The following is a 23069-nucleotide window of genomic DNA, read 5'->3' as shown; positions in this document are numbered from 1 at the left end:
TAGCATGTGGAAACTTTGTTGCCACGTGCGGGATCTTCGTTGTGTCATGTGGGATCTTCAGTTGTGGCATGTGAACTCTTAGTTGCAGCATGTAGGATCTAGTTCCTCTACCAGGGATCAAACCCAGGCTCCCTGCATTGGGAACGTGGAGTCTTAGCCACTGGACCACCAGGGAAGTCTGAGAGTGTATTTTTAAAAGATAGCTTTTAGATACAAAAAAATAGGGAAAACTATACCAATTTAGAGATTAATAGAAGAGCCTGTTTCTGGGAATTCCAAATGAGGACGTATTATAAAACTCTTAGAAGGATAGCCTTTAGAATATGCCTCTTCCTAGTTTAAAATTCTGAGTGGCTCCACATCTCCCTCACCCCCTAGACTGAGCCCTCTTTAAGGCACATTCAAGATCCTTTCATTCTACTTCTCTCATCTTGCATACCCCCCCCCCCCCACCTTCTGTAAGTCAAGTGAACAAGTAAAGTGTGGATCAGAACGAATATGTCACCCTTGGTAGAAAAACTCAGAAGTTCCTGTTCTAGCCACAGGAAGTGCATAGCGATCCTTCATGTACATTAATTATATACTTATACTTCACATAGTGCAGCAAAGTTACTCTTAATTATTCACATATGAATTTTTTAGTTCAGCAGTTCTCAATCCTGACTGATCATTAGAATAACCTGGGGGGCTTTGAAAAATACATGTAACATCTCAAATATTATAGTAGTATTTTTCTCCTCATTTAACAGTCCACAGTGGGTGTTTCGGTCGAAGAGCAGTTTTCTTCAACTGATGCTGCAGGGTGGTGCATCCTGGGCATGCAGCGGTTCCACCTCAGTCTCTCTCCCTGGTATCATCTGGTTTGCCGGAACTTTCTTCCCTTCCTCAGCAGAGTTTACCTCTTCTAAGTTCCATTTCTCCATAGAAATAGAATCTGGCTAATCTGATTAATTTGAGCTAATAATAATATTTTACATTTTATAAACACCATACATTGTTAGTATCAATGAAAATGTTAATTAACGTCTACTGAGTGTCTGGTATATGCCAAGTACCATGCTAGACACTTCGATTCACACTAGAATGTCAGGTCCCCAAAGACAGAGATTCTGGTCTGTTTGTTGACTGATGCATGCCAAGTACCTAGAATGGTGCTCACTAAATATTGGTTGAAAAAATGAATAGATAATCTTAATAATAACATTGAAAGGCAGAATTATTATCCCCATTTCCCAGAGGAAAAATGTGAAGCTTAGATAAATGCTTTGCCCAAGGACATACACTTAGGTGGGAGCAGAGCCTAGAAGAATTCAGGCTCCAAAACCTACATTCCTTCGCACCTTTTCCCTTACTCTGTGCCCCTTTCCCTTCCTGTTGCTTCTCCCCTTCCACTTTCCCCCATTTCCCTTGCTCTTTTCCTCCCCTCTTTTTTTCATTCCTCCTTCCCTTTTCCCTGCCCTTTTTTCTCTTCCTCATTCCCCTATCCCTTTACTTACTTCTCTCCCTCTTTCTTTTCCTCTTTTTCTTCCTTCTCTTTTCCCTTCCAACATTTTCTTTTTCTCTTTCCCTTTACTCATTTCCTCCTTTCCCTCTTTCTTTCTTATAACACTTACAAATATGGCATTTGCTTCTAGATTCTCATGGCACTGTTAGGTAAGCAGAGCAGTTACTCCTCATTTTACAGTTGAGGACTCTGAGAGAGGTTAATGCCTTGCCCGATTTCCCATGGCTGTTAGTGGTGGGGCTTCAACCTATTTGTCTTCCCACTCGTCTGCTTAGTGCCTGTCCCACAGCACGCACTGCCTTGCAGGTATCAATGGCTGTGATGGCAGATGGTGACACCTCTCCTCCAAAACATTCATTAGCTTCCAACTGAGTGGAGTGGATTCTGAGGTAATTTAGGAACCAAAGCAGGTTTGTGAGGGAGACCATGGGGCAGGTGGGACTTAGACTCTCCTCAGGTCCCACCATCTGCATGACAGTTACTCATAAGGCTGTCTCCTATGAAGGAGACTCCAAAGCTGATTTCAAAGCCCACCAATACATGGGAGCCCACACAGCATCAGAAACAGTGCCTCAGAATGGTGCCACTTCGGCGGGGGGCGGGGGAGTGGGGTGGTGGTATTTACTTATTTTAAATCACCACTTGAAGTCCCAGATAGATAAATGGTGCTGGCTCATTTTTACTGTGACACATCATCTTTTTGTTCAGTCTAGCTCATCTCTTGTACTATTCGTGATACTCTGCAGCACACCACTTACATTTTAAAACCTGAATGGCACATTATTAAAGTGCTGACCAACTACAGCAGGTACTATCTACAGTTATGCCACACTTCTTGGGTGTTTTAAGACATTAAGCCAAGGGCCAGCACACCAACTAAAACAGGTCCTGAAGTATTTTGATCTTATATTAGTTAGGAAACATACAAGATCTGGGTGTCTTTTTTCTTTTTGGCTAAATTCCATACAAGATCCGGGTGTCTTTTTTCTTGTTGTTGCTATTTCCTCCCTCTATCCCCCAGCTTTATCAAGGTATAGTTGACAAATAAAATTGTAATATATTTAATTTGTACAATGTGATGATTTGCTATACATATACATTGTGAAATGATCACCACAATCAACTTAATTAACACATCTATTGCTTCACATGGTCACTGGGTTTTTGTTTTTTGGTTTCTTTGGTGAGAATGCCTAAGGTCTATTGATACACTCTCAGCAGATTTCAAATATACAATACAGAATTATCAACTATAGTCACCATGCTGTACATTACATCCTCAGAACTTCCTCATCTTATAATTGAAAGTGTGTACCCTTTGATCAATATCTTCCCCAAGGCCCTGGCAACCACCATTCTATTCTCTGTTCTATGAGTTAAAATTTTTTTTTTTTTCAGATTCCACTTATACCATACAGTATTTGTCTCTTTCTCAGACTTATTACATTTAGCATGATGCTCTCCAGGTTCATCCATGTTGTTACAAATGGCAGTATTTCCTTCCTTTTTATGGCTGAATGTATTTTATGTATATACACACACACACTCACTCATATATGGAACGGGAGATATAAATCCCGTACGTAGATGTCTTCCACAAATTATATATGTCTTCCACATTTTCTTTATCCTTTCATCTTTTGATGGACACTTAGGTTGTTTGTATATTTTGGCTATTGTGAGTAATGCTGAAATGAACATTGGAGGGCAGATATCTCTTTGAGATAGTGATTTCATTTCCTTCGGATATATACCCAGAAGTAGGATTTATGGATCATACGGTAGTTCTATTTTTAATTTTTTGAAGAACCTCCATACTGTTTTCCATAGTGGCAGTACCAGTTTACATTCCCACCAACAGTGTATAAGGGCTCCCTTTTCTCCACATTCTGGACAATATTTGTTATCTATTGTCTTTTTGATAACAGACATCCTAGTAGGTGTGAAGTGATATCTCATTGTGGTTTTGATTTACATTTTCCTGACTAGTGAGGTTGAACATCTTTCATATACCTTTTGGCCATTTGTATGTCTTCTTTGGAAAAGTGTCTATTCAGATCCTTTGCCCATTTTTAAATTGGATTGTTGTTTTGCTATGAGTTGTAAGAATTCTTTTATATTTTGGATATTAAACCTTTATTGGATATATGGTTTGCAAATATTTTCTTCTTTCTTGATTGTTTCCTTTGCTATGCAGAAACTTCTTAGTTTGATGTAGTCTCATTTATTTTTGCTTTTGTTGTCTGTACTTTTGATGTTGTATCCAGAAAACTACCACCAAGACCAATATCAAGGAGCTTTTCCCCTATATTTTCTTCTGAGAATTTTATGGTTTCAGGTCTTTTCCTTAAGTCTTCAATCCATTTTGAATTTATTTTTGTGTATGATGTAAGATAAGGGCACAATTTCATTCTTCTGCATGTGGATATCCAGTTTTCCCAGCTCCACTTACTGAAGAGGCTATCTTTTCCCATTTTGTGTTCTTGGTGCCTTTGTTGAAAGTTAGTTGACCACATATGCATGGGTTTGTTTTGGGTCTCTCTATTCTGTTCCATTGATCTATGTGTTTTATTTTTATGCCAGTACCACACTGTTTTGCTTTCTATAGCCTTGTATGATAGTTTGAAATCAGGAAGTGTGATGCCTCCAGCTTTGTTCTTCTTGCTCAAGATTGCTTTAGTTATTTGTGATCTTTTTTGGTTCCATGCAAATTTTAGGGTTGTTTTTCTATTTCTGTAAAAAATGCACTGGCGTTTTGATAGAGATTAAATTGAATCTGAAAATTGCTTTGAGTATTATGGACATTTTAACAATGCTATTTATTCTAATCCATGAATATGGGCTACCTTTCCATTTATGTGTGTCTTCATTAATTTCTTTCATCAATCAGTGTTTTATAATTTTCAGTGTACTGATCTCTCACCTTCCTGGGTTAAATTTACTACTAAGTATTTTATTCTTTTTGACTCCATTGTAAATAGGATTGTTTTCTTAATTTTTCTTTTGTTGTAGGTATATAGAAACACAACTTAGTTTTGAGGAGCTGGGATCTTAATCTGTTTGGGCTGCTATAACAGAAATACCATAGACTGGGTAGCTTATAAAAAACAAACATTAATTTCACACAGTTGTGGAGTCTGGGAAGTCCAAGATCAAGGGGCTGGAAGATTCTGTGTTTGGTGAGAACCCACTTCCTGGTTCATAGACAATGCTCTTTGCTTTGTCCTCACATGGTAAAAGGGGTCAAGGGAGCTTTTGGGGGCCTCTTTTGTAAGGGCGCTAATCCCATTTATGAGTGATCCACCTTCATCACCTGGTCACTTCTCAAAAGTTCCATTTCCTGATACCATTACCTTGGGGGTTAGGATTTCAGCATGTGAATTCTGGGGGGATACACATATTCAGTCCATAGCACCAAGCAAGCACTATAAACATAGAGCTAGGTAAAGCAATGCTTTTATTACTTGACTTTATTGTTTTGTATGTTATCTCAGTGTATTTATTATGGTATATGTTCTTTTTGTGACATGTATACTTATGAATATTTTAGATTTACTTTTATGTTTGTGTCTGTGTAGTCTTTTTCAAAAGAATTCCATGAAGCAATAATATTTTGTATTATGGTGAAATGTTTTTACAATAAATACATTTTGATAGAATGTTTAGACCAGCAGTAAATTAATACATTTGAAAGTAAAATATTATCACTGGCTAGAGTAAGAGGGAAATATTGGTATTATGTGCAAAAACTCATTCTCACCTATGTTTTCAAGTCAACATGTGTATGTGTTTATATGCATGTATATTTATGATTGACTGGTGGTTTGGGAGTTTCTAATTGCATGTCTTTAGCTGGCCAGGATCAAGTCTCTGAGTTTGACAAACTCATGTAAAGAAGCATTTACTAGGCAATGTACACGACAAGTGTTTGCTACACAACCTACTCTGCTCTGGAAGACTTAGTCTTTGCCCTGAAGATGCTTGAAATTGTTTCCATGACAGACATGCGTCCAGTTAATGGAATATAAGGCAGCCTGATATAACGACTCAGATGTAAAGCAAAATGGATACTTGTAATTGGCTGAACATTTCAGCTCTCTTGTTTGTTTCATAGCACTCTAGCAAATGAAGATAACTTTACCAATGGTGTGTAACTCTGTACTTAATATAGAGCTGATTTTTAAGAGTACATTTACTAAATTGGATTATTCACTAAAAAAAATGTTTGTACCTTGTAAAACAAATCTCTTTTATCAGAGCTACTTGTAACTTTGATTTAGTGAGCCCTTTAACATATTATTTACTGTAGGAATTTTACATATGAAGGTATGATGTAATTTGTTTCTTTTCCATAGAAAAGAATCACTTTTTCTAACTAAAGTTATCTCGGGAAACTCCATATTTCTAGAATGCATTATCCTTATGCCGGGTTAGTTATTTTAATGTAAATGAGGGTTAGTTGTTTTATTCATGATTTTTCTCAGGTAAGGGGAGGAATCTAGTTTTTTAAAAGACCGTGTGGGCTGAAAATGCTATGTTAATTAAAAGACTCAGTTGTAAATAACTTGAAACAGGTATCATGATCACTATTCCTTCTGTCTCTGATGACACATATTAAATGTTTGTTTGCTGGCTTGCGTTATCATTTTTGGTCAGATTTTCTTAGTAGCAAATTACTTTTTGTTATTTTAGGCAGCAAAAGGAAGGGGAAAAGATTTACACATGTAAGCCTTAGTAAAATCTTATAAGATTTCAAACTCTGCTGTGATAAGGAGAAAGCTGTTAGGAAATTTTTCTTTGCCTGGAATGGAAACAATGTTACTTTAACAAAAAAGAAATTAAGAAGGACTTGTTAGGGGATTACTTATGCCTAGGAGTGCACTAAAGGTTATGGGGGAATCAAAAGTAGCGCAAGACATTGGTAGTACCCTAAAGAGCTGTTTACTTGAGTAGATAAGATTAAGACCTATGAAAAAATTGAGTACTACAACAGGAAAGCCCCAGAAATGCCAGTGCAAAGTTTAAACAGCACATAAACCCTCATCATATGTTGGTCCTGATATATATAGGTAGTTCCTTTGCCTATATAACTCAGCACAACTGGACTTCCACCAGCACATTAAAGCCACTTGGTTTTATGTCGAATGTTTTTGTTTGGTGTTAAATCTAGTGAAGCAGGAAACCATATTAACTCTAAAGTCGGGCAAGAGAAAATCTTAAATTCAGAAGATGACAGGGAGACCTTTGAACAGGTTGGGGCCAGTTTCTTTGGCGAAAATCACCCCAAGGTTTGCTTCAGGTTCCAAATTGAGGTGTTCAATCAGGAGCTAATCCATCCTCCCTGGGCTTTTGGAGGCTTTTTGGCCTTTGCTGATGGGAATTTTGCCTGGGAAAGGACAGAGGAATGGGGCTTAAGCTGATTGGAGTATGTAGTCACTGTCAAGTCCGGGAATGTCCAGGAGAAAAGATGAATAATGCATCGCGCCTTCCTTGTGAGGGGGTCTTGCCAGCTCTGGCCCCGACCCTAACCCTTTGAGGGGTCTCACTGTTCAGTCTTATGCACCACTCCAGAGCCCAAGCTTTTTTTTTCTTCCAAGTACGCTTCATGCTAATGGTGCCAATTTATGCCTTACACAGTTTCTTCAATGATTGGATCAGTTAGGGCTCTGTTTACTGTGACTGAAACCCCAAAACATACTGGCTGAAGCAGAAAAGGGGCTTTTTGGCTCTTATAACCTACAGAGTCAGAGTAGGGCTGATTTCTGGCCCAAGCAGTGTCATCAGAACTCAGTTTCTTTTCTCTCAACTTATCTCAGCCCTCCCTCTGTTGGCTTAGACAGATTCTTCACTCATGAATACAAAATGGATGAGCTACTTCAGATTTGACACCCTTTCAAAACCAGGAGCCAACAGTGATTTCTTTAAAATGTCTCACTGTATCTTATTGGCTTCAGTGGGGTCTCATATCATCTCTGAACTAATTTCTGTATGTCTGGGGATGGAACAAGCTTATTGGCTTAAGACTGAGTGGCATTCTGCATTCCTTGGTTGGATTCCCACCCAAAGCATGTAAGTTAGAATGTGGAAGAGGTAATGTCTGAGAGGAAATAATAAATCCAAACATTAGCTAACTACAATAATAACTGAGCTTATTATTAATATTATGGTTGCAAATTCTATTCTGATCACCCATGATTAATAATAATATCTGTGTGATTATCTAAAAAAAGTAGAAGGGATGGTGTGCATTTGACAACAGTAAGAGCCACAAATGACCACTGTAATTTGGTGTCCAAATATTTTTGGCCAACAAATGTTCTCAGAAAGTATATAGTGTACTGATTAAAACAGCATCTACAGCCAGCATGGGTATATGGTTATGTAGGCCTGTGGTTAGAGTGCTTGAGTATTTGTATATTTTGTGAATGAAGGTCAATTTTGAAGCCAGAATTCCAGAATTGGGCATTGTTGGTAAAGGATTAACTAAACCCCTTCTCCTTCTGCTTAAGATTTCAACCTTTGGTTAATTCTGTAGCTCTGTTCTCCTGGAAACCTGAAAATAATAAAATGTCAACAGTATAGCCAAGTAACATTGCTTAGGGTAGAAATGACCCTTGGCTAGTAAGAATGGCCACCTGGAAGTAGGAGAGTTTCCTTGGTAAGGCCCTGACTCTGTTCTTCAAGAGGAGGTGTTTATCCATTCTGCCCATGGCCCTGGCTCTGTCCTCTGGGAGGACCCCTTGTCGAAGTGAGTAGTGAGGGGTAAGCCTGCATTGGTAGCTGTGCAGACCTTGTAAGCCATTTCCTAACCATCTTATTCCAGAGTCCAGAATCTTACTGGACCTACAGGCAAGAGCTAAATAGCCTCCCCTGACTGGGGTGAGTGGGCTGTTAATGACAATATTAACAAAGGTTCCACTTTTGGTTTCCAAATGCTTTTATAAACATTAGTGCATGCAATCCTCAAAACAACACCACAAATTGAGGATTTGGAGGTAGTGAGAAAGGCCATTAGGAAATTCAAGGTGAATTACTACAGCCCCATTCACACAGCAAGAAAATACTTCATGACTTGCTTCTGCTTTATGGGTCCACTTTTTATTAGGCCATTTTGGGGGCCAGTAATTCAGCCACTTCAGGTTGTTAAAAGTCTGACTTGGCCTCAGAATTGATGAGACATCCATCTCTTCCCACCAAACCAATGACATTTTTCTGGCAAAGGAAACTCATACTGAGAAGCCATATTCAAGTCTGGAACACCTGATCCCACCCTCTTCTCTCCCTTTTATAGAACCGTAGATTTCAGTTATGGAAAGGCTCATAATATTGTTATAGAGCCATGACTTTCACTCCATCTTCCCCAGTGGCTGAGGGTTTCATCAGAGTGCCTTCAGAGGTCAGATCATAGCAGGTGAGATGGGGCATGGGGTTGAGAAGAGCTCGTCAAACTTGGCTCTGGGCTTCTTATCCCCTCTCACCCAGGGCAGCCCAGCTTTGGTCTGTATCATTAGAAGATAGGGTTCCACGACTAACAAAAAACTTGAAAACCATGGTTATTAGCTAAATCCATCATCTCTGCAGGTGAAAAACTTGAGGCCCAGAGAGGTTAATTGATTGACCTGATGTTACACAGATGCTCACTGGAGGAACTGGCATTAACACTTGGGTTTCCTGAATCCCAGATCAGTGCTCTTTACACTGGAGTGGCTGCCTGTTACTTCCCTTGGTGTGGCATGTGGCCTAAGATAAAGGGTGGGAGTCAGGCTCTGCGCATGACTGAGAGCATGGATGACTTGGGCAGGCAGCTTCACATCTTGCTCTTGGCCTCCCAATTCCTCATTAGGTGAAGTAAGAATAATCCTGGCTTTGCATCAGGGAGGGGATGCTCTGTGCATAGCTGATGGTGCACCCTGCTAGGATCTTGGCGTCTTTCAGGCATTTTATCAGCCCCCATTTACCAAGCCACTGCCTGAATTCCTTCTGCTATTTCATCTCCCCATCCCGCATGCTGCTGGTTAACAATGCCATTTAAAATCTCAAGTAGGAGGGGACGACATAATTGTCTCATTAGATTTGGGGGTTTTAGAATGTTGTTCTTCCCCAGAGTTGTGCAGATAGAGTGGATGTATGTAGGTCAGCTTGATTCTCTCTCTATCCGTGGTCTGAGAGTATTAAATATGCAAGAGATGGCTGCTTTGTCCATGTCTCCTTCTCCCCAGTTCGCATCACATAATGTTTGTTTCTGCTCAGGAGTGGAAAGAAATGATTGCTTTAGATTTGCTTTTCTTTTACGAACTACAGAAATACCTCACTATGTCTTATCTAAATGTGGCTTTTCACACAGTTTCAGCTTTTGTGGGGGGGAGGGCTGTGAGTAATTTCCTCCTGTGTGTCTCATTTCCCCATAGGGAGGAAAACAGAACCCCAATGTTTGGAATGCCAATGATTTGGAAGTTTCTAGCAGGTCTGCCATTTGTTCCAACTACCAGGTTTGGTCCCAGAAAAAGACTCTTGCATTTTGGCTCTGAGTGGTAGGGGTTCTCTGCATGTCAAAGGAAGGGGCCCGAGAAGTTGAAGGTGATGTGATGTGCCCCCTAGTTTCTAAACCTCCTTCCATGTGCCTGCCTATCCAATGCTCAAGTGAGAGCTGGGGCTAGTCTGCGTGAGAAGGTTCTGTGTCACGTGTCATGTGTCTGGGTTGGTGTCCATCAGTGGAAATGATTAGGACAGACTTTGTTGGTAGGAGTTTGTCCATATTCTGAGAATTAAACCCTATTTTCTTTAGAATTAGAGTCACTTTCTCAGCTGTTTATATTCCATTTTTAATTTTTTTTTCTGTTCCTTGCTTTGTTCTTTTCGTCTTTGACAAATGAGAAAAATTCTTTTTAATAACTTTTTAAAAAAGTAATTGAAATGCTGTCCAGAGAGGAAAAAGTAATCAAATTGCCTAACAGAGAAACATTGTCCATTTGAGTTTTTATTTGTTTTAGCGCTAAATCTAATTCCCCCCTCCCCTTTTTCTAAGTGTGTAACAACAAAGTAGGAGGTTATTTTTATTTTTTCCAAAATGACTTCAGGGAAATCCCTTTTAAACCTATGGATTTTAGCCCAATGAGGGATCCTCTTCCTTTGATCTAAATTTTGCATATTGTCTGTTTCTTACAGGGCTTCCGTATTGTCTCAGGCTCCACTGGAAATGCAGCAAGGATTCCTAGCACATCCCAGTTGCCATAGCAACAGCAGTCTTTCCCATAATGAGCTGCATCATCTGAACTGATGTCACAGCATCATGCAGCAGGTCAAACAAGGCATCTCCTAGTATTGCATCCTACAGATGTGCTGTAAACATCAAAAGAAGGCGGTGGGAGCAGGAGATGGTGAGTGTTAAATGTCTGGGCCTTAATTTTATGGCTGTTTTCTTGGTTAGTCGGTGTCTGCTAAGGCGGTGATGGGGGGATGTTGTCTGCTTAAAATGGACTAGGGAAAGAAGGGCTGTTTTACCTAAATCTGTTTTCAGGCTGCTGGGTTAAGACAAAGGCCTATAAGAGTCATAGAGGGATCAAAATATGTGGAATTATTCTTGTTCTATCTCTGCCTGTTATTTTTAGTGTTCTCATGGAATTTTTCATAAACATAAGATATTTTTCTATTGCAAAACCCCAAATAGGCTCTAAATTGAGCAGTTCACAGTATTTAAAGATTGTAAAGATACATATTTCCTTTTTATGGGGAGAGCTCATTGGTCCCCTATTTGTTCTTGTGATTTATGAAATATTAAGTGATTTACAGTATGAAATTCAGTATTTACCTCGGTTGGGTTTCAGTTTCTTCATGGCAAGGAACGAATGCTGAATAAGCATTTGACATAGCCCTGATGTGAAAGGGGATCTCTTGAATGTTCAAGACAGAATTTTTTAAAAACATAGAGACCCAAACAAAATGAAATTACTTGAGCCTATTGATGTACATGGTAGTCCTTCGACCCGTGTCCTTCATAGTTAGTTGAAAGACTGCCACAATATTTTTTCATCTCTAGCTAGTCCTCAAAATAGCTGGAGTTATCTGCAGGCTGACTTGTAACAAGTCTCCTCTCTGCGGCAGTTGCAGTGAAGGGTAACCCTATGGAGAGCCTCTGCAAGTGGCAATGGTGTTGCTACCGCTTGCTTAACTTTAACCAGAATCTGATAAGATGAATAAATAGCAGAGTCCTCAGTGATTGTGGCGAATACAGATCTCTGGGCTCAGTCATAACCTCAACTCAATTCTGAAACTCTATGTAAACACGTATGGTGCTTATTTCAACTCCTAGCTCTGTCTTTAGGCCTCTTCATTATTATTATTTTTTTTTCTAAAAATTATGACCTGACATTATCAGATAAGGAGCAGTGAGTTGTCTTTTGTTTTGGGCAATGGATTTCCCCGGTGCAGCTGATTGCTACTAAGGGAAGGAAAGGAGGAGGTGCATGTCAGTCCAATTGATCAGTGTGTCCACTTGGGATCAGGGAGTGGTCTTTGGCTCAGTGCTGCCAAGCTGATAGTTTTTATTTGAAAAGTCGTACAGGAATGAATGGCAACCCTTGAGTTCCTCTTCTTTGAGGCTGTTTATTGAGCCTAAAAGAGATGTATCACAGGAAGCAGGAAAAGCAATACCTCTTGCTAGCTTGGAGTGATTTGTTTTTTTTGTTGTTTTGTGTTTTTTTTTTTTGCACAGAGTCGAGCCTATTGGTCCCATTAGGCGCTAGCTGGGATGAAAGATCTTGGATTTAATTAGTTTGTTTATACACGTCACACACATGCTGCTCTTGGTCCTTTAAGTTTATGTGCCTGACATGCAGCTGTTTGGGATGGGAGAGGTCAGCTCAGCCTGGCTTTATCGCAGGCACTTAGGAGCATGGGTTCATTGCCTGCTTTTTTTATGTCGTAAAATGTGAACAGAAAGCTCTGCTGGGACTTCTGGGTGTGAATACAGCTAAGTCAGAAGCTCTAAGGTGACAGGGAGGAGTGCTAGATGGTGATGGGGGAGGGGAAAGTGCGTCTAGTGGCTAGATTATGGGTCTGGAGAAAATCACTCAGTGGCCATTGGAATTCATTTAAAGTATTACTTGCAAGGAAAAGCAATGAAGAAAGACTTGCTTTGGTAACATAAATTGCTAGGAATAAAAATAACCAAAGGCAGCATTTTAAGGAGTTTCCTATTTGCTTAATTTTTGTTTCTTTTGTCTAACAGTGCTCTCAGCTGCTTCATCATGGGTGATTTGTACCATTACTGGAAGTCGCAGAAGCCAGATTCCTTAAAGGCAATGATAGGAAAAGTGGAGTCATGCTTTGAGGGTGGGGAAGGCGCTGGAGGGTGTGGGCTGACGCAGTTATCTGGTAGAATCTCCTTCCAGTTTAGAGAAGCCTGTGATCTCTCCTCACCTCTGCAAATGTTCAAAATGCTTTTGTAGTTCCCCAACTTTATGCTTTTGTGCTCTTTTTGCTCTAGGAGAACAAAGCCCTAGTAACGGGAGCTGTCGTCCTGGGTGCTCGTTTTCTTTGCAGAGGGCCACAGCCTGTGCTGCTCTCTGATTAGCTGTGTGTCTTAATTACTGGCTAAGGCTATTTCGGTTGTCTTAGTTTAATATATCCCCAAGGGGTGGATGGGGTGTGTGTGTGTATGGGGGAAGGGAGAGATTGCTCTATGGCTGCATTTTGTGGTGTTTCACTGAAACTTTCTAGAATTTAGAGAATTTTATTTCACAGTGATTAGTGAAAGATCATTAAGATCATATTTATTGTGTGGCCAAGTTTAGACCATGGAAACCTAACAAGAAACTAATTTCTTCCATGCTTTTGGTTATGGCTTTCTTCACTGAATTACAAAGGTACAAAGAAGTTAATTCTTTGTAGATAACTAGGCCATGGTGGGGTGATAAAAAGAAAAATCATAGTAACAACCACAGCTCTTATTTATTCAATTCTTATTATGTAGTGGCACTGGACTAAACATTGCATGTAACTTATTCAGCCCTTATAATGACATTATGAGATAGAGAGTAACAATCTCATTTTATAGGAGGATTAGGTTATTATTATTTACATTTTACAGAAACTAAGTTTTAGCCAGGTTACCAAATTTGGCTAAGGTCATATAGTTAATAAGTTATTGGACCAGGATTCCAAATCGATGTGATTTGACTGTGATGTCCACCTGCTTACCCACAGTCATCTTAGTTTTATAACATCTTAACTGTGTATACCATAAGAGCAGTCATCTTTACTCTATCAAACTCACCCCACCCTTCTCACTGTAATTGGAAAATCAGATTTCACACGTAGAATGAAATCTCATTTACCGCACTAAGATCCATTTTACTACAGGGATGAGCATGAATCTTGGTCAGATTCTACTCTGATCCCGGAGATTAAAGTAATGCAGACTTGATGCTCAGACCTTTTGCCAGTACCCTTGCTTGACATATCTTTCTAGCAGGATCTGAGGATGGGAAACGCTACACAAATGAGTGTGGGCATGATGGAGTTGTAATAAAAGCAGGTCTTACCTGAGTCAGTAATGATTCAAGTTTGTTGTACCTGTCTTACCAGCTACATATGTAGTGCTCTGCTAACTTTAAGACATTTGAATTCCTTGCCAGCACCAGCAAGGAATAGAAGAGTAGACTTCTCTTACAGTCAGGAAGGTGTAATCCATCTCATGGGTTAGGAAGATAAAAGAGAGTTATTTTGCTGAGTATCATCAGTGGCTGAATCTAAATGCTGCCTACCTCTGACAAAGTACAAGAATGACCGTCTGTGCAACATCCTGGAAGCCTTGTGTTTGAGGAGAGCTGCTATAGTCATCTCTGCATCATCTTGCCCATCCCCAGCTATCCACGCCCAGTGTCATTATTGGGCCATAAGGGCTGTTCTTTGTTTGACTGTGGGGCTAATGCACACACTGACAGCACGTTGATATTGATTCCGGTATGATGAATACTTAGAAATATTATTCCACAGAGCTCATTAGCCACTACTAGGTTCTGGGAAGAAGTTAATCTTTGTCCTAGCCTGTTTCAATGAGGCCCAAGCTCGTGTCTGCATGAGCTACAGGGATTAGAGGCTGACCAGAAAGCAACGGAGTTGCTGGGTGCAGTGACCACAGGAGTTAGGCTCTATTTAGGGAATAAAAAAGCCAGTGGAATTTAGGGGAGTTGGTAGTCCTGCTACATGTCTCAGGTTTCCTTCTATTTCCAATCCTAGAACCAGGGAATGATAACTTGTTTTGATCCTATGTATTCAATTCAATTTAACACCTATTTATCGAGTATCTACTATGTGCCAGGCAATGTTAGGAACATAGCAGTGGGACAAGACAGATGCAGATCTCTTACCCCACTGCATTCTAGCGGCAGGAGTGGAGGTGCGGAGATAAAAATAAACAGATAAATTTACAGTGGAATAATTTATTCTCTTTGATACTGTAATACTATTTCCATTTACTTCTATTCCAGAGATACACCCATTATCTCTGCACATATGCATATATGGTCTACATGTGGAGGTAAAATTGCTGCATTGAATAATAGGTTTGGTTTTTCTCTTACTTTTTTATATAACATTCATTTTTATTTAATAGCTGCCTTCATTAGATATTCATTGAAAAGAGGTTCACTGTAAGCAAGAAATAGGTGCGGGAAAGAGGTTGAGCATCTAGAATTTTTTTATATCAAACTTTCAATACAAATTAAAAAATAAAAATTATTTTGTTCCAGTCAGCAAAGAAAAATAAATTGTGGGCACATCAGACTAGGAAAGAGGAAATGCAATGTTAAGTGAAAAAAAAGGGGAGCAGTGTGAACTAGCAGAATAGTTCAGTCCAAACTTTTTAAAGATCCTGGAGTTGTTTTCATTTTTCTACCTTGACAGGCTTAAGCCCTGTGATTTTTGCTTGATTTCCATAGAGCATCTCCATCACTTTGGCTTTGGTGGAGCCAAGTAGCTTTGGTTTTTTCTTCTTGAGTTTGGATTAGAATCTTGCTGGGTGTGAACAAAGCCAATTTGGTGATTAGCATTTTGTTTGTATTAAGCTATTCTGAAAAGTATAATTGTAATTAAATAAAAAGCACATGTCTGTCTCAATTGACATAAACCTGACGTATGGAAATATGAAATGTATATGACAGATCAGTTTAAGGAGTTTTTTTCATTTTTATGAAAGATATTTTTAATCTTTAAAAACTGTCCAGTCAGCCCTCTAAATGGAACATTCCAGCTAGCATGCTGGTGGAGGTATGTGCCAGTCACCTCCAGCTACAAGCAGCCTGTTTATTCACCCTAGTATGCCTTACAAACGTCACTTTAAATGGGAAGCATTTGTCTAAACAATCATATTAACTAATGTATTCAAAACTATGATTGTGGGACTTCCCTGGTGGTCCAGTGGTAGAGTCTGTCTTACAATGGAGGGGATGTGGGTTCGATCCCTGGTCGGGGAACTAAGATCCCACATGTTGTGGGGCAACTAAGCCCGTGAACTGCAACTACAGAGGCCACGTGCTCTGGAGTCTGTGCGCCACAACTACGGAGCCCACGTGCCACAACTAGAGAGAAGCCCATGTGCCACAATGAAGACCTGACATAGCCAAAAAATTAAATAAATAAATAAATAAACATGAACAAAAACCAAAACTATGATTATATTTTTTTAAATGTTATTTATTTATTTTCCTTATTTGTTTTTGTTTTTTGGCTGCCTTGGGTCTTAGTTGCAGCACTCGGGATCTTTGTTGAGGCGTGCGGGATCTTTTTGTTACAGAGCGTGGTCTGCTCGGGCTTTTCTCTAGTTGTGGCGTGTGGGTTTTCTTTCTGTAGTTGTGGTGCGTGGGCTCCAGGGCACATGGGCTCTGTAGTTTGTGGCATGTGGGCTCTCTCGTTGAGGTGCGTGAGCTGAATAGTTGTGGCACGCGGGCTTAGTTCCCCTGCAGCATGTGGGATCTTAGTTCCCCGACCAGGGATCAAACCTGCGTCTCCTGCATTGGAAGCTGGATTCTTTACCATTGGACCACCAGGGAAGCCCCTCAAAACTATGACTGTATTTTCATGAAATTTTTCATCCTTCACACGCGTGTGTGAAGGATGTCTGACTTGTGACAATCACTTGTGGATTGACTGTTCCTCTTTGATGGCAATTGCACATACCCAACTCTATAGATGGGCCATGAATGGGAAAGTTTTTCAGGGGAGTATCACTTTTTATAGGACGTTGGCTATAGCAACAGACTTTTAGGTATTTTGAATTAATAGGGCTGAAGATTTCATTTCCACAAGCACATACCTATCAACAACTGAATCCCCCAGTTGGTTTTAAGACTTGGTGAAGACAAAGGAGAGACTTTTTCCCTTGTAAGCCACCAGCCATGTTTTTCTCTGTTCTTTAGCTGTAGGGCATGCTCCAAACTCTTCCAGCCATCTTGCATTTGTTTGCTTTGAGTCACAAGGGGAAGTGGGAAGAGAATGTAGAACCTTTAGAGCAGGGTCTCAAACTGGGTGATTCCTGAGCTTGTTTTGTATAGCTGCAGGGCAGGCTTCATGGACTGGCAACCTATGTCGCAGCATAGGGCCCTGCGCTGAGAGGGGTCCACACCTGGTTTAATGCTCTGCTATTGCCAGCTTGCAATTATTAGTAATTTTTGAGCAAGGGGTTCTTCATTTTTATTTTACACTGGACCCTGCAAGTTACCTAGGCAGTTTTGTATGGCCCTTTTGATATAAAAAATTGACACACAAATCTGAGTTTTAAGCTTCTCTTTAAGAATTAGATGATGTGACTCACTTGGCAAGAGTTGACTGCCTTAGATGGAGCAGTATTCTCCAGTTCATCACGGTCTCCCCGCTACTCCCATCCATTTACCTCCACTGCTGCTGCTTGAACCCGGTGGGTATTTGAGTTTGAGACTTCTATTCCGGAATAATTCAAATGGCAATTGTAGAGCTTAAAAAAACCAGAAGGACCATTGTCAAACAACCCAGAGAAAAGATGCCATGCATAGTAATTTAGAAGCATCCATGGTAATTCACCACCATGCACACTAGTTCAGTGGCATTTCTTTTATAGGCAATGGGGGGGACATATTACATTGTACCTGAAGATATTTGATAGGTCAGGATTATTTGTCACCACCACTGCTTTCAGGGGAGAAATCAAATGTTCTTTGCAAAGCAAGCTAATTAACCGTCCTGTTGGTTCATTGTTTGTATTAATTTTCCCGCCCTTTGTTTACTACTTGATTACTTTTATTCCCTGCTTTGTTTAACTTTATTTAAATTACACAACATTTTTATGCTGGCTGGGTATTTTTTTAGCGCTGTTTTTTTCCCTCTATTCTTTCTTTCCAGGAGGCTAGGGGCCTATAATTTGAGATTATATTACTGTAGGAAGAGTTCACTTATTTTTAGTTAAAAAGGGAATTGCAGTCAATATTTATAATGAACCCTTCTCCAGCAAGGGATCTCCAGCCATGCTAATGTTAATGTTCATAAGTCCAAATCTGCCATTACTATTTATAATAATGAGATGTTGGTGACAGACTCCTGGACCTTATAGTAGGTGAAGCATTCTCACCCATCATGTCACAGTGAAAAGATACTGTATTAATCTACAGATGTGCAGAGAAATGTTAGAGAATTAACATGAATGATGGTATTTGCTGCACTGGAAAAAGGTTAATTTTTTGGCTGTGTGACAGTAAACAAGGACCTGACAAATCCATAAGGGGCTTTTGTCACATCTTAGAGATGGAGTCTTCTCTAAGGATCAAGCCCCAAGGACTCACAGCTTTACGCTGTACCCTGTAACAATCCTAATGCCCACCATGCCCACCACTGTACAAGCTGTAAAGCCAGCTGTTTCAGATAATTTCATCAGCAGTCAACAATCAACAGATGTGTCAAATGTCTACCATGTGCAAGACCATGTGCTGAAGAAACACTTTACCAATTAGGACAACCAAAGGCAAGCACATGTATATTACTTGGAGAGCTTGTCATAGATTTAACACTGTGTTGTCTGGGCTCTGCTTATAGACAATTCTGATTAGTTCTCCCCTTGCTCTAGAGGTACTCTGAGATGGGGCTCCAGGTATATCTGGGGCTGCCATCTCATCTTCTATTCTTTTCATTCAATTCCTTGATTTAAATGTTTTTTCTTAAATAACTCATTACATTTTCTGGCCCACTCAGAATCTTTGTTTCCCACCCACTCTCAGCTTTTTCAATTCTTAGTGCTCATCCTTTGTTTCTATCCCATCAGTCTCCAATCACTGTAACCTTCTGGGATAGCTGTGAATCCACCGAAATCCTCCCCACCAGCAGCACCCCAGGCCCCCATCTTCCCTGCTACTGTTTATTCCCATTATATTAGCATAAAAATAGCCCATCTAAAACCAAATGACACTTCAGCTCCCCTTGTGAAGTAATCTGCTTACATTTAGCTTTAAATATTTAATTCAAATATTGCACTGTATTTAACCTGTTTTTTGTTTTGCTGTGAATTAAAAGAGAATGAGTCTAAAACACATATTAGTCACTCTTCCAGGCAATCTATGTGAGGCATCAACTAGAAATTACCAAAATAGCAGGGCCTTATGTGGTAGAAGACTACATGCAAAATTAAAACAGGTGTACAAATGTAGTTAAAAATTTTTGTCCTTCAGTGTTATTACTACATTGCATTTTCAATTAAAAATAAATAAAAATGGGGGGAGGGGATGGTGAGAAGGTAGGCATCACAGCAAGCCTCCAGAGAGAAACACCTTTCTTCAGCCTTGGCTAGGAGTGGCACGCAGCTTACAGAACACTGAGAATATCTGTCTCAGAAGAGCAGCTGCTTGAAAAGAAAGAACAGACCTAAAAATAATGGTAAAAAATAAAAACAACCACAAAACAGGCATGATTGCTCAGAGAACTAATAGAGAATCAGATTGATGAATTAAAATATTAGAGTTTTCACTAATTTAGTATTAAATAATTGATAACATGATTTTTAAGCATTTGAATTTTGACTAAACTGAAAATGAATATGCTAAGAGGCAGAGGACCAAGAAAAAGGTAACGTAACCAGCTTAAGAAGAGACATGTTTCACCATGTTATTTTTTACTTAGAGAGTTTTTCCTTTTGGTCCTTGCTCTGGTTAGTATTATTAGGTTTATTGGTTGTGAAGGTGAATAAACCCATATATTTTGTTTTAATTAAAAAAATATTTTCTTTAAGAAAATAACAAAAATCATGGTCTCTGGCATGATGTTTTTTTCTGGTTCTCAGTTGCTAGATCTTAACTCCATCCTTTTGTAATTACTACTTACGCTTAATACCCAAACACGAAGTAGTAAAATGAGTGCTGTCAACCAGTCTGAGGGGAAAACAAAATGCTCCTTTTCAGAGGTACTCTAGAATCTCAAGTGGTGGTAGAAAGGCCACGTTACCAAATTTAAAGTGAATTTTTGCAATGGCTTGTACCAAATGAGAGATCTCTATTCTGGATTTTGGAATCCTAAAATCCAACAATTTACACATATGTATGTGACTGATATTCTCTGTGCAGGAGATTAGTGGTGGGGGAGTTGGGCAGGGGTGGGTGGTCCCAAGAAGGGAGCAATAGCTTGCTTCCCTTTTGATCTCCTGGCACCCTAAACCTAAACAGTAAACAAGAACAGAGCCTGGCAGGGTGGGTTTTGGAGCCGGGCATATTTACATTTGAATCAGCTCTAACGTAAGATGATAAGATCTGTGATTTCGAGTTTTTTAGAGTGTCATTTTCCCCATATGTAACATGAGGAGAATATCCATTTTACAGAATGACATGAAGTATTTTTATGTAAAGTTACTAGCACAGAGCAGGCATTTGATAAATAAAAGTTATTATTATTTTGCTATTCACAAGTAGTGGGGTAAGATTATTACTCCCCCAAGAAGAAATTTAATTTCTCAACTTCAACCCTGAAACCAGTGAAATACTTTTCAGAGCTTTTATTAATGGAAAGAAAACCCCTTTAATATATTTTAAATGCTATAATATATTTTAAAGGCACATATGTTATCTCACATAATTTCTTTTTCCTGCTTAAGTTTTCTCCATGGCATTTATCACCATCTGCAAACTACACATTTTACCATATTGTTTGTCTCCCCTTAGTACAAAGCAAGTTGCACGAAGGCAGAGATTTTTGTCTATTTTTTTTTACATCTTTATTGGAGTATAATTGCTTTACAATGGTGTGTTAGTTTCTGCTTTATAACAAAGTGAATCAGTTATACATATACATATGTTCCCATATCTCTTCCCTCTTAGGTCTCCCTCCCTCCCACCCTCCCTATCACACCCCTCTAGGTGGTCACAAAGCACTGAGCTGATCTCCCTGTGCTATGCGGCTGCTTCCCACTAGCTATCTATTTTACGTTTGGTAGTGTATATATGTCCATGCCACTCTCTCACTTTGTCACAGCTTACCCTTCCCCCTCCCCATGTCTTCAAGTCCATTCTCTAGTAAGTCTGTGTCTTTCTTCCCGTCTTACCCCTAGTTTCTTCATGACCTTTTTTTTTTTCTTCTTAGATTCCATATATATGTGTTAGCATACGGTATTTGTTTTCCTCCTTCTGACTTACTTCACTCTGTATGACAGACTCTAGGTCCATCCACCTCACTACAAATATCTCAATTTCATTTCTTTTTATGGCTGAGTAATATTCCATTGTATATATGTGCCACATCTTCTTTATCCATTCATCTATTGACGGACACTTAGGTTGCTTGCATGTCCTGGCTACTGTAAAGAGAGCTGCAATGAAAATTGCGGTACATGACTCTTTGAATTATGGTTTTCTCTGGGTATGTGCCAGGTAGTGGGATTGCTGGGTCACATGGTAGTTCTATTTTTAGTTTTTTAAGGAACCTCCATACTGTTCTCCATAGTGGCTGTATCAATTGGCATTCCCACCAACAGTGCAAGAGTGTTCCCTTTTCTCCACACCCTCTCCAGCATTTATTGTTTCTAGATTTTTTTGATGATGGCCATTCTGACCGGTGTGCGATGATATCTCATTGTAGTATTGATTTGCATTTCTCTAATAATAGATGATGTTGAGCATTCTTTCATGTGTTTGTTGGCAATCTGTATATCTTCTTTGGAGAAATGTCTATTTAGGTCTTCTGCCCATTTTTGGATTGGGTTGTTTGTTTTCTTGTTATTGAGCTGCATGAGCTGCTTGTAAATCTTGGAGATTAATCCTTTGTCAGTTGCTTCATTTGCAAATATTTTCTCCCATTCTGAGGGTTGTCTTTTGGTCTTGTTTATGGTTTCCTTTGCTGTGCAAAAGCTTTGACGTTTCATTAGGTCCCATTTGTTTATTTTTGTTTTTATTTCCATTTCTCTAGGAGGTGGGTCAAAAAGGATCTTGCTGTGATTTATGTCATAGAGTGTTCTGCCTATGTTTTCCTCTAAGAGTTTGATAGTTTCTGGCCTTACATTTAGGTCTCTAATCCATTTTGAGTTTATTTTTGTGTATGGTGTTAGGGAGTGTTCTAATTTCATTCTTTTACATGTAGCTGTCCAGTTTTCCCAGCACCACTTATTGAAGAGGCTGTCTTTTCTCCACTGTATATTCTTGCCTCCTTTCTATTTTGTTCATTGATGTTTCCTTAGCTCCTAGGATAGTGCCTGGCATGTGGTGGTGCTCGGTAAATTCTTGTTGCACGAATGAACGAATCCACGTAACCCTTTGAGAGAGGCAACTTGATTGTATTCAGTATGTAGAAAATGAATTCTCTTTTTCAGTGATGGTTTTCAAGGTTCTGAACACCTTTGAGTGATTCTTGCTATTCCAGATAGCATGTCAGGAAGCCCTTCTGGCTGATGGTTAAGCCATCATACACCATCCAGTATTCTAAATTCTTCCATTGAAAGCAGAGATATTGACCAGGCAGCTCTGATGGGCTTCTCCTCTCCATGGGGTTTCTAAGAGGGAGCTGGAGTTTCCTTGGTCATTTGAAAGATACATTGATTCTTCTACCAGTGGTTGTCTCTTTCTATCTCTTTAGTGAATTTGAGACTCCTTCAGGATCACTTATTTATGCTCCTTGAAATCATGAATTCTGAGCTGTAAATCTCAGATTGATTGATGGATTGGTGGGTTTCAAAGGAATCTTCAAGGAAAGTACCAGATAGGGAGAATAAGCCATGGCAGTCAACCCTTTCCTATTGCTATAAAAATGCTCTAATGAGAAATAAAGCAAAGCACAGGCACATAACAATATGCTTGCTTGGTCAGAAGAACATACCACTTCATAAATGAAGGAAATAATTAAGATAGCCGATTTCTGCTATATATTTTGAATTAGAGGCAAACTATCTTTTAACAGTGGATATCTATAGCTGAATTTTGTACCAAAGACATATTCTAAATGTCATGCTTTTGAACTATCTCTCAGCCAACAGGTGTGAGATTTTTTTCTTGAAATTCAAACCGTTTTGACAGCATCCTATTTTTAGAATGCCTTCCTCTTTTAAAAGGCAAAACAACATCCAAAAGCA

At 39.4% G+C, this 23069-nt stretch overlaps 1 protein-coding gene across 1 annotated transcript in view; it reads left to right on the top strand.

The window, feature by feature from the left end:
• AKAP6 (A-kinase anchoring protein 6) overlaps nt 1-23069 on the top strand; it is a 578687-nt gene that overhangs the window by 80606 nt on the left and 475012 nt on the right. Inside the window, exon 5 of the mRNA XM_033851195.2 lies at nt 10670-10881. The gene's annotated coding sequence lies outside the window, so the exon portion shown is untranslated. The remainder of the gene's footprint in view (nt 1-10669; nt 10882-23069) is intronic.

Source organism: Tursiops truncatus, chromosome 2 (assembly GCF_011762595.2).
Source record: "Tursiops truncatus isolate mTurTru1 chromosome 2, mTurTru1.mat.Y, whole genome shotgun sequence".
NCBI lineage: Eukaryota > Metazoa > Chordata > Mammalia > Artiodactyla > Delphinidae > Tursiops > Tursiops truncatus.
The sequence above is the reverse complement of the archived record's forward strand: the minus strand, read 5'-3'. Positions and strand labels throughout refer to the sequence as shown.